The sequence below is a fragment of the Passer montanus genome, unplaced genomic scaffold (genome assembly GCF_014805655.1).
Source record: "Passer montanus isolate IOZ18808 unplaced genomic scaffold, ASM1480565v1 scaffold23, whole genome shotgun sequence".
Lineage (NCBI taxonomy): Eukaryota > Metazoa > Chordata > Aves > Passeriformes > Passeridae > Passer > Passer montanus.
Window position 1 is genome coordinate 8,399,803 of NW_024366926.1, and position 20,688 is coordinate 8,420,490.

Below are 20,688 nucleotides of genomic sequence, written 5' to 3' on the forward strand. Positions count from 1 at the left end.
TAGAAGGTACTTAAATGCAAGAATATTCTGGACCACATGAAGTTGATCCTGGAATCACAACTGAGATGCTTAAACACAGGAACTCAAAGCTCAAAGAGATTTGGCTGAAATCCAGCTGATGTGATTAAAACTGAGCAAGTGCTGTGCTTGCCAGTTCAAGGATTCAAAGGTAGTCTCTGTAGCTAAAGAACTTTTACTTTGAAATCAGATGGCACAACTAATAACCACTATGATTCTACTATGTTAAAAAAATAAAAAAGCTATTGAATGTGCATTTAAAAAGGAGGTCCAACTAAGAAAAACAAAATGCTGTATTTGCAGGTTATTGTTCTCAAAAATTGAACTCATCATGGTATCTAATAGAGGAAGCATCAAGAAAGTAAAGAGAATGTCTTCCAAAACTGGCAAGGGGTAGTTTAATCTAAACCACAGTGTAAAGTGTGAATAATAAAATAAAAAACTTGGTATATTCCCTGGACTAATCCCTATAAACTAGAAGTAGCCCCAGGAAACCATAAGAGTAAAACCACTTGACCATGTTATTGGTTTTATGAAAATATGTTCCAGAAAACCCACAACTCAAGCCTATACATATTTCCATAGCATAGAGATCCCTTTATGTTCTGTAAAATTTGAGTTTCTCACCATTTTATTTTACTAAACTTTGAGATGATTGTTACATTACAGGGTTTTGGTTTTTTTCCTGATGCAGGTTGTTGAGGTTTTTTCCTTGTTATCAGCTCCATTTGCAATAACGCTTTTGTTAACTATTTAGGAAAGGTCATAAATTTAACTACTAGCTGGTTCAGTAATAAAGAAAGTAAATTCCACCTAAAGTGAATGAAAATTGAAGATCACTAAAGAAACTTATCCCTCAAAGCACATTCTGGTTTGTTGTTTGGTCATCCTACTTGTGTAAAGGGAGTTCACATTTACGAGTTTCATCACTGTATCAAGCTACAGCTCACTGTCCTGAGTCTAACAATTTAAAAATATTCCATATCAAATAAGTAAATACTCTGAAGTCCCATTCAGTAGTACACATTTAAAGCCCTCAGTCATTTGAACAAAAAGAAATAAATAGAAACCTCTGAATATATTGTATTTCTTGCAACTTTGTTTCAAGGTGTTGTTGATAACACCAAATATCTATGGCCTCACTGGTTGTGTTATATTTATTTCCGAAAAAAAAAAGTAAAAAACTCCATAGCACAGCTACAGTTTTAACCTGAGATCTGAAAACATCCTGCTCCAATTTTCTTTCTGAGCTGAGAGTCTTTTGGTGCCCCAGTACATCAGCTAGGAAGCTGCAATAATTAACCCAGCACAAGCATATCTCGACAAAGAGCTCTTCCAGCCAAGGATGACTAGATACTGTGCACAGTTCATCACCTACTGTAGTCAGTCTGCTTGTAACAAGACAGAACCAGGTAACAAAAAAAGAAGAGAGCAAAGAGGAGTCCAGTATTGTTTTCTGGGATGTCTCTGGGAGAAACAAATACAACTATTGAACACCTGCCATTTATTCCCCTTAGTCAACATTGCACAGGAAACTACTGCAAAAAGGCAGGGACTACTGAGGGAGGAAACACAAGCAATTCCTTCAGGCCAGCTGAGATAGTCTCCAAACAGGAAGGCAGTGCCTACCTGTAAAGTACTCTGAATGTTGGGGTTTTCCCATCTCAATCACCTGAACAAAATCATATACTGCAACTCATCAATTCCAGGCAATGCTTCATCTGCCTTAGTCTACCTCAATTGTCCCAGAGCACTCACAAGCCCAAATGGTCTGGAGGAGCCAGAATATTCCATCATTCCTTGAGAACCAAATAAACTCATTGAACTATTGTGTCTGTTTGCACACATATGAAAATGCAGCCCTGCACAGCTTTCCTCAGAGAGAGAGGAAGCAGCCTGGACCATTTCCCAGGCTGGGTGGTAGGTTTTCACACTCCCCACTTTAGCCAGGTTTCAATGTGTCACAAGGACATTTCTGTTTTCTGTCAAGGCCAGATGTCTTTTCTTTTTCCTTTATTTTCAATGTTTGGGGAAACACCTCTCTTTCCTAGGGACTTGTGCAAATATTTCCCTACCTAAAATATTGGTCCTGTGTGAAAAGGTGCTTTTTAAGTCCACAAGTCCCAGTTCTAATCACAGGTCCCGAAGTTTGGTTTGTGCAAGTGGTAATTGAGCCTTATTGCACTGTGATAAAGCCATTCAGTAGTCATACAATGCCATAGCAATCTTGTTTTTGGCTGGTTTGAAGTGTGATTCTTCATTCTGTTGGTCAGATGCAATGGCAGAGCCTGGGGGAAAAGTGATGCATAGCAGTAGGCTGTATTTTTACTTCTAATTAATTTTTGATCCTCTGGTGATCTGAAGCAGAATGTGTATTTGCTGTTTTAACTAGGCTGGGCTGGACTCCAACATTAGACATATTGATTAAAAAGAGCAAATTATTTTCTGCATCCATTTTTTAATGTGTTTCCATGTGCTGTTGGAAACAACAGGAAAAAAGTTAAGCATAATTGACTGAGGGTTCACACCTAAGAATAATTTCTCTATGCCTTCAGCATCTCTATGCTAACAATTAATTTCAATTTCTCTATGCTAACAGCATCTTCAGTGCTGTTATTCCAAGGACTGAAGTCAATTCAATCTATGTTTGATCACCCTGGCAGAAAACTCCTTTAAAGATCTTTGCAAAAGGTGCTAGAAAAATTGCAAAGACCATTTGCCTTTCATCTCTTTTCACATCAATAACCACGCCTTTCCCTGCTCCACAGGATCAAGTGCTTGCTGAAGAAGTTAATGTATTCTTAAATAGCCATAGCTCTAGCTTCATCTGCCTGCACTGTGTGCCTTTGCGTCATGTGCCTACGTGCCTCAGGTGAGCACAGGAGTCATAACACCTCCTCACCTCCTGCTGGAACAAGCCCACAGCTTGTTCAACCACACAACATAAAAAAGGGAAGCAAAAGTTGAGCACCACTGCTGTGAGAGAGCACCAGCAGCACAAGTTCTCTCCTCACCCTATGTCTTGTGTTCCTCAAGCCTCATCTTTGAGAAACGAGCTTCTCAGTGGTTCCATCTATTTTATTCTCACCTTCTTGAAAAGGAAGTATGGAAGCAGGTGACACCCTTTGAGAGTATTTTTGATAGGCAATTGTCTTCAGGAGCAGCTGACTTGGGTGGGCTGTCTCCAAGATGGGAAAATCCCCAAGACCAGCTCTGGAGAGGCCAGCAGTGCTTACACAGGGAGCAAGACAGCAGCAATGGATATTACAGAAACTGCACTGGAAAATTCCCCCTCCTCCCCTGAGCATCTGTTCTGCATGTGTTGAACAGATCTTCTTTGTCTCTTGTCCAGCAACATGTGAACGAACTCGAGTTCCCTCAGGGAATGAAGGGATACAAGAGAAGCAGCATAAAGATTTGTGCTGGAAGGATAAAAGATAACAGCCTGTCAAACTGCAGACCTTTAAAGCTTAACACTTTCTTTCAAATTTGCTCTCACACTGCTATCTACTGCCAAAATATTACGAGTTTGTGACCCCAACTTACATTTACTGCTTCTTATCAAGACATTTCAGATGAAAACAGAGTAGAAAAAGTACAATGTATAAACAGAAAAATTTAATTGGTTAGTTTGTATCATAAAATATCATGAGATCTGCTCTAGTTTTTATCAATCAGAGCTATGCAAGACAGCCTGTGAACTCAGGCAAATATTTTCTTTGGTCACTTCTTTGCAGAAGTAATTTTATTACTTTCCACACATGCAAACTTTCCTCAGCTTCCCCCCACCCCCAACAAAGGTTTTCATTCACAGTTTAACCCTGATATATTCAAAATGCCAAGACATCAGATCTTGTGTAGTTGAATGTCCCAGCCACCTAATCATGTAAACTTAATATAATTTCATGTAGAATCAAAGAGTAATCCAAGATCACTTTAAAAACCACAAACTAAAATGTTTGAGGTTTATTTAGCTCAGGGTGTCCCCACAAAAGCACTGTGCAAATTTTCCCAAGTTTCCTGTAACAGAGTTGTCTTCAGTAAAACACATTTAAGTCAGAGCAAGACAACCCTTGAAAAAAAAGAACTTGTATTGACAACTAAAACATATCAGCACAGTATTGTAACAAGACCACGTTGGTATAAGATCCCAAGTCCTTAATAAGTCCTTAAATAAGATATTTGGTTGGTAGCATTTGTCTATATTGTCCTCCTGGAGTCAGCCTCATGTTTCAAATTTCCAGTGCAGACAAACTGACCTGTTTTCAAACTAAAGTACATGTTAAAGCATTAGCATTTCAGAATTTTATTTGAGTATTTCACACATTTTCTGTAAACATTTTTAATCATGGGGGGAAAAAAATGGCCCAAAAACTGTTTTTGTCACTCCCTGAAAAGAAAGGAGGCAAATGCACATCCTCAGTGACATGAACCATGTACTGAGGTGAAAATAATCAGTTACTTCACCAAAGAATTGGGAAAACTAATGCACGTGCCTGAGCTGTAAAAATGATAGCACAAATTTTTAAATTTACCAGCTATTTGAATTAATGAATATCCTTGAATTTAACTCTATAGTACAGTTGTATTTAAATGTCTGTCCAGTCACTTTTCAGCTGGCAGCTTAACTGAGACAGGTGATGTATTTCACAGCCTGAAAGGCACCTTGCTTCGGTGAAGTAGTGTTTAATTAGATTTACTGCAAATTATCAGTATGAGAAGCACTCATGAGAAAAGCAGGGAAAAAAATGGAGCAGTGAAGACAAAGGGGGAATCTGGGAGAAAGAAAATTTGGAGAGCTGAGATGGCAAATCAAGGAAATGCTGCTCTCTCCATGCCCTTATTTCTAGCTGCCCCCTGCATTATTTGGCTTCACACAGAGGATTTCCATGGGATGGCACTGGCAAATAAGACACACTGGTGTTGCTGGGAATGGTGTTTTTTCTGCACCTGGAACCTGCAGCAGCTGTATGGGACACTAAAAGGTTGGCTGCTTCTCACAAACAGTTTCTGGCAAAGGTGTGTGTAGTAGAGCAGTCCCAGCTCCCGCAGAACCACCTGTGGCCCTCCTGGTGCCCCCGCAGAGGGGTACCCAGCATGTCTCTGGGATCACCTGCATCCTCCATCCCTCAACCTGCGTGTTTCCTCAGCGCAGCTCTCTCCTCACAAAGGCCACCCAGGAGCTAACAGGAAAATCTATTAGCTGCTGCTCACCTGGTCTGGATTTTGAAAGGTGAACAAGAGGGTACACTTCCTATTACGAATCCCCCGTGCTCCCCAGCCCCACGGACTGTTCCATTATTGCATTTCTTGTTGAGTATAGATCCACATTTTGATATTGCGCATGATGGAAACTCTCTTGGCTTTCTGGAATTCATTACAACCTTGATCCACTTCAAGCATACTGGTAAGCATGAAACAACAGAAAGAGCCTTCCAACTGTCACCTTGGATTTGTCATCAAATGTGGAATATTATGGGAAAATTGTCAAGAGGTGAAATATATACCTTCCAAACTGGCAAAACAAGCAAAGCATCACTTCATCATGTTTAACTAACTCTCAGGTGTCTCCCTACACTATTTATACTGACTTGCAGCTAGCGACAGTGATCCTGTCAGAACCTTCATCAAGGGTCAAAACCATTCAACAAAAATAATCCAGTAATTTTGATATTATTGCAGTTGCAGATAATATATTTTATCACAATGTGATAAAGCATGGATCATAGCAGTGTGTATGCCATCCACTTAGCCTGCAGTGCATCTTTTAGTACCGTGTGGATGATTACATTTAGCAAATTGTACCAGTTCACTGAAGTCTGATGGAAGTTCTCAGGAACTTCTAATGGAAGTTCTCAGGTCTGTTATACCATCTCTGCAAAAATCTGTTTTATTTAATCTGCAGTACGATCAAGACGGCTCTCTGAATACTTGAAACACAGCCATTGGCTCATGGTCTGAAGTAAAATATAGGTATTGCTGTAATTTAAATTGTGCTAGTTAGAATATGTTTCTAAATTTAATATATGTGTAAGTTATGATATTATTCTGTGTTTTAATGCAGTGGAGCGTGCATTGGCAGAAAACCATCATGGAATTTTTGACAATTCCTGAACAGCAAGAATCACCAAAACAACTTTAAGTGATCTGCATGGTCAGTTAGATAAAATTTGTAATGCAATATCCATATAAAAATAGTAAAGAATTGATTCGGCAACTACTCCTCATGCAATCATTTTTGTTATTAAAAAAACCAAAGTATTGCTGCAAACTTTCTTGTTGGCTATTCTTCTGTGGTATAGAAGCACTAAAATCAACAATCTCTGCCTCTCAGTAATAAAAGTATGGCCCTAGGTATCCACATATCAATACTGTAACATTTGAAAGTTCTGAGTCTTGGCTAAAATGAGTCCATCTGTTGTGCTTCAAGTAAGATATTCCCATAAAATACAGATGCAATAAGAGATGTACACTTGCAGTCTCATGGCTTGGGGTTTAAGTAAAAAAGTTAAACCTTCTGCCTTGAAGAAAAAAATATCTGAGGCAAACCAACGAAGCACAAATGGCTTCATCTTTTGATGTTGCTGGATCAAGCATGCTTTGCTGGCATGTTCAGAATCAAAAGAAACATCCTGATAATGAGACATAGTGTTTTTGTGATCTTTTTTGATTTCCTGTATTAACATTAATGAAATAAAGAAGGCAGCATCTGAAGTCTAAGGTCTTCATTCCTGCATAGCACATTAAAAAATCCTTTGTGGTCAAAAGAAAACTTTAAAAAAACAGAGAAGTTTCTTATACATCCTCAGACAATAACCCTATAAACTTGTTTTGTGATATGCAAACCTATTTCTCATTAAGTTTACTGTTCTCTACTTGCTTTCCTCATCTGTTTACCAATGTTCCATTTATGGGAAAATCCACATTAATGATCTGGCCATTTGCATTGCTCACATCCTCAGAGCCTGCAGCTGACATGACACACAGGTATATACTGACCAATACACAATAGGATTTTCACCTGTAGTAGAGCATATTTATGAATATTTATGATCCTTCCTTAGAAGGAAGTCTTAACAACTCTCTAACTCCTTTACCCCCTGGAAAAATTGTTTTGGGAAAAATAAAATCCAATTAGTCATCTATATCAGATGTGGTTTTCTTTTCCTGAGTAACAACATTGAAAACTGTCTTCCCCTCAAGTAAAATAGAGTCAGAATATGACTTTGGCAAGTCCCACTGCTCTGTATATCACCCCTGAACTAATTTCAGAGGAGTCACTATTTCTGGTTTCTGTTCATTCCTACCATGATGAAAATACAACTGTTCCAATTTTAAGAACAGAAACTAAACACAGCAATTTAAAAACTGTTCCAACTAAATGTTTTTAGAAATGCTGAAAGTTTTCAGTGCAATGAAGCACTTAGACATGTGCATAACTTTAAAGACAAGATTTGATTGTATTGGTTTAAAACAGAATTATTCCCAAACTGGAGCTTTAGGTATATATAACTTTCCTCTGATGTGAGTCAGAAAAGCACCTTATTTGCCTTCAATTCAATAAGATACAGGAAATATGTGCTTAAGGGCAGTACCTTCTGAGCTGGCCAAAGAAGGCAGCCAGCCTGGCACAGCAGAATTCCTCATTGTTTAATGAGTTTATCTGTGCTGGAGAAAGAAATCACTGTTTTGTATGCAGCTTTGAGAAAAAGGGTTCTGGATGCTACCATGGTCTGGAGGAAGTGTGTGAGCCTCCTGTTAGCCATCCAGGATGTCACAGAAAAAAAATGGAGCCACAGGCAGTTTTCAGTCTCGAGCTCTCTTTGAACACACAAGTCAGCAATAACAGGCCCAAAGAACCTGTGATCTCTCCTATTCTGCCAGGAAATTAAACACACCAGGGCAAAGTTACCCTCTCCAAGCACGTTTCAACTAGTAGAACTATTCTGGGTCAGTTTGATCCATTATAATGCCTCCCAACTACTTATTTGAGCCTATACTGGGGACCCTAAAATTGGATTTGCCATCTCATTTAACCCTTCCTCATTTTTTCTTCCTCTTGGTCTCCTGCACCTATCAACTTTGAAGTCAGCTATGATTCTGAGCAGAGTACAGACTTTGCAATGATCAAATTGGAAAAAGAAATCCTCTTGAATTTGTTTTATCATTATGTAAATTACCCCCACATGGGTTTATATATTGTTACGAAGCATAAGGCACAAGAGATACAAGAACAGAGGCAAGTTACAACTGCCTCACTAAGCTTAAAAAACAAGTCAAAGGACTTCTAGAGAATTTGCAAATTTTTCATGTTATGTCCTCTAAGAAAAGTATTTTGCACTTAGATATTGAATAGTTACAACAGTAATAAATTTTATATGACCACTGACTGGACCAGAACATGTTGAAAAAGGAGCATCTTTCTTCATAATTTCAGTTCAGTTACTTCATCCTTCCTATTAAAATCTTATTTTTGAGTATCTAATTTCTCAAAGCTCATGCCTGCATAAACATTTCAGCTTCTTATTAATATAGCTGAGCTTATTTCTTTTTATCTTAATATATTCAGTACCTCAGAAGGCGCCACAGCTGGAATGCAGCTCTTGGATATGATCTTAAGTGCTTCAAAGGGAGCGAGAGAGGTCAGCGTGCCTGAAAGAAAAGATATCGCCACTGTCAAGGACCAAAGAGATTGTGACAAGATGGGAATACAAAAGTTAATATAGAAAACCAGGGACAGAACCATAGAGGTAGTAGAACTGTTCTAGTGGTAGAACAGTTAAAATTCCTCGCTTTCCAAAAAAAAGAACTATGGAGCATATTCAAAAGCCAGAAAAAGCCTTCCCAAGAGGCAAATAAAGTCTGATAACTCACTGCTAGGCTGTAGAAAAGAGAATCCTTACAGAATACAAAGCAGCTTAGGTAAAATAAAAACACTTTTAAAATCAATATTATTTCTGAGAAATACCCCAGACTTTTTCTGCGAAGTTAAAACATCAAGTTTTGGCATATTTGAATAGTTAATTGGGCTGCTGGTGTGTATGTATTCAGCCACTTTGGAAGTAGTGAAGCACCATAGGAAAATGCTTCTTGCAAAAGAAACATAAGGCACCCGTTTTTTCAAAGTAATATTAGTAAACCAGTGTAAATGAAATCAGCATTTGGCCCCAGTTGGCTCAGAGGAAACAAAATTCTAAACTTATTAAGAAAGTTCAAAGGAAATATGGAAAGGAAAAGGTCTAATGAAAAGGAATGTTTATATGGAGTTTCAAGTAGTTTGTGTCCATATACAAATATTTGCTCAGGGATTACTGTTAATGAAAATTCTTCTTATGGAGTTCAGCCTTCATAACATTTTTCCATTTTCCTAAAGTTAGTCACATCCAGAAAAACAAGCATTCCAGATGTTTTTATGATGCAGACATCTTACAGGTAAGATCACCTCATCCATTTCAGTTCAGTTCAGTTGTGAGCCACATTGTTCTTGTCCCACTCATTTCCCTACACACAAGAAGCTGATCACATTTCAGGTAAATAGTAAAAAGCAATGAAGAAGACCCCAAATTTCACTCATTAATATTTTATTTAGTCCAAATACCCACATACTCACACATAAACTCACCATCCCTGGCATATACCACAAAATTTCACATACCTCTGTGAAAACTTCGTGCAACAAAAGCTGAATTTGATAGGCAAGTGCAATGACAGGCTAACAAAAGTTGGTCAAGGACTGACAAGACAGAAGAGTAATTTTGTCACTGAGTGAATCAAGGGGACATTAGTTATGAGGACTTAGCACATGCAGGAACCTGCAACTGGTGCCAGAAATAATTCAGCAATTGCAGCAATAGATTGCTTGGGTTAGAGACCCCAGTAGTAACAAAAAAATTCTATATATTCAAAAAATCTCATTTACAACAAGTATTATTAGTTATCAAGTACTGTTTTGGGAGGGATATCCTTCTCCAACAGTGATGCATTGGTGCTAAAGCAGTGCAACCCACAATCCAGATGCAGAACACATCCAAAGTTTCTGTCAAGGCACTTTGCCTCATGACAAATCAATACTTGCTTCTCAAGAGCTACTGAATGGACACACTTCTTTTACCCTCTATCCTCTCTCCTTCTCAGGGAGAGTAACTGAAGTCTGAGCAAATCACCAGCACAGTCAGGTGGTGAATGAAGACTGCAAAGCCCATGACAGAAAATGCAGATATTACCAGCAATGGTTACTCAGGCCTCATGGCTGCTTGTAGAGGGTGGGAACTATTGGAACTGGCACTGAACCATCAGAACAGAGGAGACCTGGAAACAGCTTCATAAGTAACCTCTGTGAGGCCTTGCAGATCCCCCTCCTGCAAGCAATTTCTATGAGCAGAACATTCCAAGTGCTGCAAATTCCTGGACCGGATCCTTCTGAATGGTGTGACTGCTAAAATGAATCTGATTTTTTCACCATAGCGCATTTAATTTATTTTCTTCTTCTTCTTTGGATCTGAACCCCAAGATAACTGGAAAATGCAAATATCACTTTTTATTTATGCCAGAGACAGAACCTTTCCTTCAACATATCTTGACTTATGTTAAAAAAAAAAACAGCTCTAAAGACTGAGGGTTAAAAACCAGTATTACTAAACATCACAGAATTTAGCATCGAAATTGCAAGGGTTCCTAATCCTTGTTTTGAATTAATTTGAACAAACTCATTTAGGTTTGATATTACATTTATATGAAAGTACAGTGTTTAGAGGTATGGTTTTATAGATTTTCACATGCTCTTGAACAAAATTCCCGTTCTTGATTTTATTTCAGTTAATTGCAACCTTGAAGTCTATATTAATTTGGGAAGGCCACAGAGAGTAAAACCCCTCCAAGCCTCTGGTTCTCACACAGAGAATCAATGAATCTATGCTTTTTCCTGACTGACATCAGAACTGTCTGGCTCTTACACTACAATTACTATCACAGTTTTGAAGGCAGTGTTAGTAAATAAGACAGACTGCTGCAAACAAATTTGTATTCTCCAGTTGCAACCATCACAGTCGTTTCATGAAAAGAAGAGCAGAGCGCTTTCCAGCACAACAGTGGAGCAAAGGTTGGATAACAGATGGCCAAATTCCTCTACCAGTTCATTTAAAATAATATTTTTGCAGCATTTCAGCTTTGCTTGTTGACTTTACACTTGAGTATTGATCACAGTTGATTGCACTTAGTTCATAGTAGGTTGATCACATCCTGCACTCGGGCTGTCCCTCTGCAGTGCAACACACAGAACAATAATCCATTTGAATTGATGAGTCCTTTGTAAATGAAGCCAAACCACAAGATCAGAACACTGTGATTGCATAGAAGGGCAACGAGTGACATGGGTTATTTACTGATTGATACTTCCCTATAGTAATAACACAGCTTCTATTGGAAAACATCTGGAAACATTACAGTACAATAGTTCTTTTAAAATAATGAGGTCTATCAATCACTTGTATGACCAATGAATGTGAAAGATCTTCATGTTGTCCATAAAACAACCAGACCTGAAGCTGCTCACTCATGGCTGGTGATTTTGCTTTGGCCAGGACAAACAGGTATCTGCAGAGCAGCTGCTGTAATCATAACAGAGAGTATCTTCTCCAAATTGATGCATGTGCCAAGACTAGGAAGCGCACAATGTGGAAAATAGTTCACCAAAGAAGAGAACAAAGCCACAACTACAAAGGTAAATAAGTCAAAGAGACTTAGCCCAGTAAGATTTACAGATCTTGAGCATGACTTCAACCCTAAATGCTAACAAAAATCAGTCATTGGTTGTTTAATTATTTTTTTAGTTATGCCACTTCAAAGAATACAAGTAAGTCATGGTATTATTAATTCTCTCTCAGCATAAACCAGGTAATACTAATGTGTAAGAAGGATATGTTGCCATATAAGATAACTAAAGACAGACCTGGAATAATAGAAGTGGAATTCAGCTTTTTAAGAACCTACTGCTCAGCAGAGGCAGCGAGATTGCAGCAAAACAAGCCCAATGCTTGCACTATTCATTGTAGTAATGCTTTGTTCTGCAAAGTGAAGGCAACAGATCTATCAAGCCTTGCCAGCTGTTTCTGCTCTCCACTGCTGCTGAACTGGTCAGTCTCACACCTCCAGCTCCCATTGCAGTGCATTCTGGTGAGCGTGAGCAGGGCAAGAATGAGAAGCTGGAGGAAGGGAGGAGAGGAGAAAACAGTGCAGGTAACAAGGGGGAGAAAATGACAGTGAGAAATTCTTACAATTGCAGAAAGGGACAGAAAAATTAGAGTCTGATGTGGCTCTGCATTGCCTGGGGCAAGTCAAATATACCTAGGTATTTAGTTGGAGAACTTTCCAATGTCTGCCAAAAATGTGGGATTCAATCTCAGATGTCACAGATTAGACCCTTTATCCAAACTACTCAGACTTGTGCAACATTAGACACTTCTACTCATATGAAGGCATCAAATCAAAGGTCTGAATTTCCTTTGCATCTCATACCAAGTGCAATTATTCCAAATTGCTGGGATTAAACATATGTGGAAAAGCAGTTACTTGGATCCAAAATATGGTCAACTGCCTCCTTCCATACATTTTTCCATACATTTTCCAGGAAAACTGAAATATGGCAAGTATTTATCATTTACTACCCAAAATACCACTTCAAAAGATCCTTTTGCCTAGAACCTTGAGTTTAGGCAACTTTTAAGTTTGGTTCAGAGTCCTTTACTACTTCATTATTATTTCCTCTACTGTTCAGCCTCGACTTCTCATTAGCTTTCCTTTTCTTTGTCTGAGTGTGGAGAAAACAACTGATTGGTCAGCCACATTTCCAAAAATGTAACAGAATTTTAGAGTGATCAAAGCTACATGAGACATGCACTGACTTCTGTCAAGCTCCAATCTACCATTTCAGCAACATTGTTGTAACACTATACTGCTCACTATTCCAGTAATTTAGTCTCTCCTATCAAAAAGTTTCATAGAAGAAAATGAGGGAGTTTGATAGAACAGTGCAAATTACAAATGCTGAGTGAAAATGTACAGAGCACAGAATACTGCCAGGCATGCAGAAGACCAAGAGCACTAAGAGTAAACAATGTCTGATCATCAATTTCTCTATTTTTTCACCGTTTTGAGGGAAAGAAAAATCTGGTATCAGCCATTTATAATAATAATATTTAACATTATCACAAACAACAGGAGTTAGCAAAAGGAGGGCTGGTGATGAATCTGTTTCTTAAGCAGGAAACTGCCTATACAAGTACATGCACTACAAACCAGTACTTCAAAAGTAGCTATTTATAAGCAGAGAGATTAATTAGGTTAAATTTTCACATACATTACGAGACAGTTTCCCAAGCCCAGACTGAGGAAAGGGGTGAATGCTGAGTCTAAGGCCAGATGGAATATTGCCCCTTCAGATCAATGCAAAAAAAGTGTCTTTTGCCATATAAATAAACAGACAGGGAAAAAGAAAGCAAGCCTAATTATACCAACCTTTCTAAGAAACATTTCCAAAAATACTCATTGGCCTTATCTGGAGTGGAAAGTTTCAGAAGGAGTACCAGAGGTGTTTTATTTTAGCTTGGCATAAGTAGGGAAACTATTAGGAATGATTTCTAAGTGTGGCAAATGCAGCTGCTCCTCAAAGACCTAGTTTAAGGGTTCTACATAAAGCCATAAACCCTCAGAGAGACTCATAAAGAGCTGGCATGGTTTCATTTGAATTTAAGACTTTTTTTTTTAAAAGAGCCAGTCAAATACTGTTGTAACAGAGAGCAAGCCAATGCCATTAAGATAATAGTGGGAATAAATTGATTAATTGCTCCCAAGTATCATCATGTTCAAGGGTAGACCCTCTAAAACTCCTCCTATGATTGCACCAATCCAATGATTTCAACCAACCAGAGCAGAAATCTTCCCAAGGATTATAAACTCCCTAAGTCTTAGCAAATTGATTTTCTATATATTAACTGTTCAGAAACAGGCAGAAGCATTTCAGAAGAAGAAAAAAGTCAAATACCTCATTAAATCCTACCAGACTTATTTTGCAACTACAAGAAACATCCCTGATGTGTATGAGCATTGGGTGGGGACTGAGAGAGATAAAAAGGTGATGGGTCAGCCACAAAGAGCTCTTTGGACTAGACAGAGGCAACTTTTCCCTTTAGGGGAGTCCCACTGGCCAGCACAGAGATGGAAGAAAAGGCCAATACACAAGCAGAAATTTTCTCTATTTTCAACAAGGAAATTCTCCATCAAGTATGATCAAGGAGAAATGATAAATTGATACCTCTGTTGCTGAAAATATTTTGGCCATTTGTGATACTGACACTACTGAAGATGCACCAGGAAGTACAGCTCAGGTCTGTTCTGCAGATCTACAAGGCACCTAGGGCAACAGATTAATATTTAATACTTGAGAGACCACTGATGAATATGGGACTTAACCAACCATTCTATCTTCATCTCACATGCATCAAAAATCCCAATTTCTCTGCTTTTAAATTTCCAGCACATATTTTAAGCTTCTTTTCCATTGCACACACACACAATGTTTATGGATTTCTATGAAAATTCCTATGTGACAGTCAGCAACAATGCTGCTTTCTGTCACATTTACAATTCCTTTGAAACCTCGCTTATTGTACCTGCATTTTCCAAGACTGCAGGAGCTATTTAATACACTGCTTATATAAGCTCAAAAACACAGTTCATCAAGAAAACAAAAAACAGGAGTTCCATACATTTCAGAGATTTATCCCAATCCAGCACTGCTGCACAATACAGTAGAACCATTCATCCTCATGTTTCACAGAAAGATGAAAGGTTGTGGTTTCCACAAAGTGAAGATGTCAACAAATGTCATCTCTGGCAAGCAGGAAGGAAATCATAGCTCCTGGACATAACGTACTTCACTGAAAATACTCTCTCCTATATAAAGTAAGGCAATTTTAGTTCAAATATATCAAAGAGCACTAAAATTGTTGCCCAAAGGGTGTAAACTCACTATTAGTAAGCCACACTCATTCAGTAAATATTGAAAGAACTTCAGAGAAGATCACATTCAAAAAACAAAGAGAGCTTTATCAGTAGGAAACATCAAGATAAGGAATAAATATTTTACAGTTATATTTCCAGGTGCATTTCAAGTGCACCTCATTTTGCATAAAATCATTAGGCAAGGAGCTTGCTGTTTTAAAACCAGGTTCCCAACATATTTCATCAGGTAATTTTGAATATATACAGTTCAAATCTTTCTGTGTGATAACAGAAGAACAGAAACACTCTTAGAGTATTACAACTCTGTCATTTCCCACTGTTTGCAGTTCTTCCTTTGGTTTTAGTAAGCAAACAAGCTGGCCTGATTATTTGGGAAGTCACTGTTTTTTCTCTCTTTTGAGAAAGTTTAGAATTTCTTTACTCTACTGGAATACTCTATAATAATTTAAAGAATAATCAGCATACTACCTCTTTTTTTAAGCTGGAAGAACAAAAGAAATTAATTAACCATTAATAAATTTAAAAGCATATATTTCACTGAGTGTCCTTTTGATGTTAAGGATGAGGCTTGACTAGGATTAGGCATATCAACTGCTGAACTTGTCTACTGTGACCCCAATGCCCATGCCGAGATTCCTACTGCTAATTACAAGTCCGTCATTTTCCTCTCAAAATTATGTTTCTCCAGAAAGAGAAAAAGCAGTTTGGCCATATTTTATGCTAGCACTCAATCCCCAAGTCACTGGTTTTATTTTCTATTGGTTAGAGAATTAACCTGCCCCTGTTTCCCTTCAGGACAGATAATAAGTAACTGTTCATACAATGGTGGTAATAATAACCAATTTCTCTGGCTCTGCCAAAATGAAATATGTCTGTAATTTCCTATTTTCTGAGTCCTCTTTTTCTCCTGTCTATCCAAAGCATCAGCATCAGCTTTCTTCACTGCTTTGTTTCACAGTTGAGACTCTGCCAAGATTCATCATTTCCTGCTTACACTGCAATCTAAACCAGACCTTTTAATCAGATTCTCTGTTATGAATATCTTTCCTTTTCACTTTTACCTAAGACTCATGAGCCCAGAGAATTAGAGAAGTGATGGTTTGTTTCCCTCTTCTCCTCTCATTTCCTTTCTTCTATCACATATTCAAACATGATTTAAAGGTGAATATAAACAAAAATACACAGAGTGTATCTGAATTCATACCATTTTTATACTAGTTGAGGGCATTAACTTAAGTCATTTTCTTTCCAGAAATTTCTAGCAAGGATCAGTTGAAGCCATCAGTTCAATATAGAACCTATCAGCTACAGATCCTAAACCAAAAGACCAATATTTCATATAAAAGTATTTTCAAAAGTAGGCCGGCATTTTTTAGAAAACATTTTACCCAAATTCTTGGCTAGTAGGAAAACAGTGAGAAATATGACTTCACCATAATTTCATTGATACAAGAATTACCAAGTAAGATAGGAAAATAAATGTACTTATTACAAGCTCCAAGCAGCAGAATTTCTTATAATATTAATTATTTTTCATGGAACAGAAGGAAAGAAATTTTCTGTATTGCACATACATCAGTTTCAGTATAAACAAAAAAATTATGACACCATTTGCATAAATTTCTCCTATATAGGAGATTCTGTCATCATCAGTAAAACAATAACTGTTCTGTTGTCAGCTTGTTTCTTATATTACTGGTAAATAAACATACACTAAAATAATATTGATAACACATCACATATCACAGTGGTGGATTCTTTAAAAAGCACAAACTGGTATATCTGTCATTAGCCCAACAGGAATGGTAGATGGGATTTTCCATTGCTAGCATAATAGCCACAAGTTTAAAAGTTGTCATGCAATTAACTGCAGACAACATGGGGTTAACAGAAAAAAGTCCTATAACATTCTTCATCTTATAAAGTCACACGTTACAGCTCTATCTCCTATTAACTTCCAAAAATTAGCAATCATTTCCAGGAGTCTTTCATTAATGACATTAGTGATTGAATGGCTTAGGAGATTGGCTGGAGCTCGGTGTACACAGCCCTTTCCATTCAGAACAAGCCTATCTTGTCTCTCAGAGCCATGGTTGTCTCAAGGTTAACTTCCCTGTGCATGGCTGGGGGACCCAAAAACCTAGATGAAATGGGCTGAGAGGAAATCCACGCTGCATTGGAGATCAGACTCCATTCCATGCACAAGCCATCTGTTCTTACAGCTGCAGAGCCAGGAGCAGGGCGTTATTCCCAACCAACAAGCCAGGCAACAATTTGAGATATATCTCAGACTGCTACACTGGTAAATCCTGAGCTCACACATTGCTGTTGCTGCCTTTATCCCATGTCATAAAGCAAAACTATAAAACTCCTTACATATTCTATTCTTGTTAATACAATTGCTGCCGTTTGTGTTCACGGTGTAAATGTTTCACACTCCTGCTTTTATTGCTTTAAGAATATGGTGTCATCCTTCACTTGCAAGTTTCACAGATTATTTTCTTCAACTTTGTTACAAGAGGAACTCGACAGACAGAAGATGAGTATTTGAAAGGATCTGGAGCCTAAATGATTTCTCTGTCTCTCACAGCTCAAGTTTCCAAAGGAAGCTGAAAGAGGTGGCGGCTGCTGAAGGCTACAGAGAGATTTTGGAGCCTTTCCCTGGCACCACAGTAATTTCTAAACACAAAATCCTTGTGTATCACAGACTCAGTTCTCTATCCTCACAGTTTGTTGTCTAGCTCCCTAGAGAAAGAAAATGAGAATAACTCTGTGTTTAAAAGAACAATTTTTCTGAATAAGCAACAGGATTTGCATTGAAACATCTCAAGGTTACATTCCAAGTCCACTGAATGCTATTTGAATTGCAGCTCTCTTGCTTGCAATCATTTTGGAAAAGTACAAAATACTGACCTTGGAGTTTCTCCTCACCCCATTGATAAGAAATTTTTAGAAATTAGTACTTTCAACAATTCACAGTTTTATGGCATGTTGTAGAAACATCTGCATCTGACCCCATAATGCAATGTACAGTAGGCTGTATGTGACCAGGGGCCTGGAAGGGACATGAGACTAAAAAGTGAGAGCTTGGTTTCTGGGAGGCTGATACTACTAGCAAATATCATTAAAATTAAAAAAAAAGAAAAAAAAAGCTATACAGATTTGCAGTTCTTCTTAAGGATGCAAAGTCCCTTGATTTTTTAAAAACATCCAGACTCCTTGCTTAAAAGGGAGGAAAGAAATAATTCTTTTTCTAAGAAATCTGGCTTTCCCAGCTGTTTGAATAGATTTGTCTGTTTCTACTGTGCATTTGCCCTTGTGTTCAGTGCTTGTTGGTCATAAAAAATGGAAATGCATTACTGTGTAGGAAACAATAAGGTGATAAGAACTTTTCACTGCTCCTGTCCTATCTATATCAAGAAATTTCTTTTGTAGGAAAAAGGAGATTTCAAATTATTATTGTCAAACTCAATTATTTTTCCAAGTTTCTTTTAAGATACAGAGTTTTTTAGAGTGGTTATAATATTAAACAGTGCAGACTATAATAAAAAATGTATCCTCACACTAAAGAAATGTGTCACATAGCATATAGAGCAAATTACATAAAAAGATGAATGGTTGTTTGAAAACTCTTTTCCTTTTCATATCAAAGCCAAAATAAATGCCTGAAAGAAGAATTTCCATTTTCTGCAAGGTGCATGAGAAAACCATTCAATTTCTTAAAACACATGTAAAAAGTAGAGCATTCACAGAGTTCAATACATTAATTAATTCCCACAATTCAATATATTAACATCAGCTGGCAAAAATTCTTTTCATGTTACAATCTGTATAAACACACAGGAGTCCCACAGAAACTACTGCTTTATCAGGGAATGATTTAGTCCAGATTTATTTACTTGCTAAATACACCAGAGATTATACCTGAGAGATGGTAAAGTCATTCCACTGCATCAGTCTTTTTATCTTCATTTATCAGTCTCTCAGCTGCTATTATTTCACAAACCTTTACTGGGTTAATCTCAGAAGTTCCCAAAGCTATCTTATTTTGGTGATTTCTAAAAAAACAAATTACTCAGGCACAAGTTAATTATACAAGCAAATGCTTTTCACCTAATGGAAAGGTTTGATCAATAGACATGGATTACTTTGATAGTAGTAGTTTAATATGTCAAAGTAAAATGTCTTGCAAGATCCATGGCAACTATAATAAATGTTATAGACTTGCAGTTCCAAAACTGCATTGTTTTCCCTAATGAATTATCTAATATTTATGCTCTATTCAGTGATGAAGCAGCTTAAATTGACAGGCTCAAGTGGACAATAGTTTAAAAAAAAATCTTCTCCACTGTTCTAGACTTGTTGTCAGCTTGGGCTAGAGGTGAAAGATCTTAGTCACATTGTCTTGGTCCCTTGCTGTGTTTAAACATTTTTGGATAAAAGGTGATGTAGAACTGACAGTGTTACAACCTCTGTGACATTAGGCCAATCACCATGTTGCACACAACTCACCAAACTCTGGTAGTTATGAAATTATAAACATTTCTGGGCCATAGACTCTCTCCTGAGATCTCACCTGAGCTAACATTTAAGCTAACATTTTTCTATGACTCTATGCCTGAAGGAGAATCTGCATTATTCTCCTCTGTGCCGTTTACTTTTTTGGAGGGTACTGCACACACAGCCAGATATTCAAAGTGGCTCCACACAGGATTAAAACACCATTTGTCTTAACTCACTATGTTTCAATATGTTTGAGAAAGTTCACCAATGATATGAAACCATCCCAAATATTTCAAATTAGTTCTCAGAACGAGAGAGTTCAACCCACTTTAGCTCACTGTCTTTGACCTTGGTCAACAAAACCACCTCCTCTCCTGTAAGCATATATCTTCTCTCATTCTGCTGAAAGTATTTTTTGACTCTCCTCTGGTCCCTCTCACAACATCTGGCTTCTTTGTTCTGCCTTTATTAATTTTCCACTACTTCAAAACTCCTGCCTGCAGATAGGAAGCAAAAAAGCCTTGGCTTTCTCAGCCCATTGTCACAAGCTATTTCCATCTCAACAACCAACTTCTACAAGGTATCCCTGGTCTGCAGGGAATGTGGTTAAGCCCTGGTCAGCAGCATCAGAAACACATTCAAAAGAGATTTTTAAAAGATTAAAGTCTTATAACTCCATGAAGTCAATCAGAATGCACTAGATACACACAGATTCTGTAAAGTTATCAAAATCATATATACCCATATGTGGGAAAGTTCAGCCCCAAAATGGTTACACACCCTTGAGAAATGCCATTGATTTCCTCCTCAAAGATTTTGAAAGTTTTATCCATGCAGGCATGAATTAACAACAATTCATAAATAATCAAGAGTGAAAGACAATTTAAATACATTATTTGGAAACAACTTATAATCCCAAAGCTTTTGCTTGAAATGTTCCCTCAGCAATTTCCAACCAAAGAAAAAATGCATAAAAATCCATGTCTTGCACTTAAACAGACTGCAAACTGAAAAAAAAAGGCAACATTTGCATATATTTTACAATAAATGTACCACACTTCTCCTTATGAAACTCTTGAAAGACTTAGGATAAAGTGAACTATTATGCATTTTCAGCTTCTTCGTTATGGAACAGGGAGCATTTTTTAT

At 37.6% G+C, this 20,688-nt stretch overlaps 1 protein-coding gene across 1 annotated transcript in view; it reads right to left on the minus strand.

Annotated features, from left to right (window-relative positions):
• The window catches only part of DKK2 (dickkopf WNT signaling pathway inhibitor 2), a 111,091-nt gene that overhangs the window by 79,423 nt on the left and 10,980 nt on the right, over window positions 1–20,688 (minus strand). The window contains exon 2 of the mRNA XM_039710709.1: window positions 8,591–8,670. The gene's annotated coding sequence lies outside the window, so the exon portion shown is untranslated. The remainder of the gene's footprint in view (window positions 1–8,590; window positions 8,671–20,688) is intronic.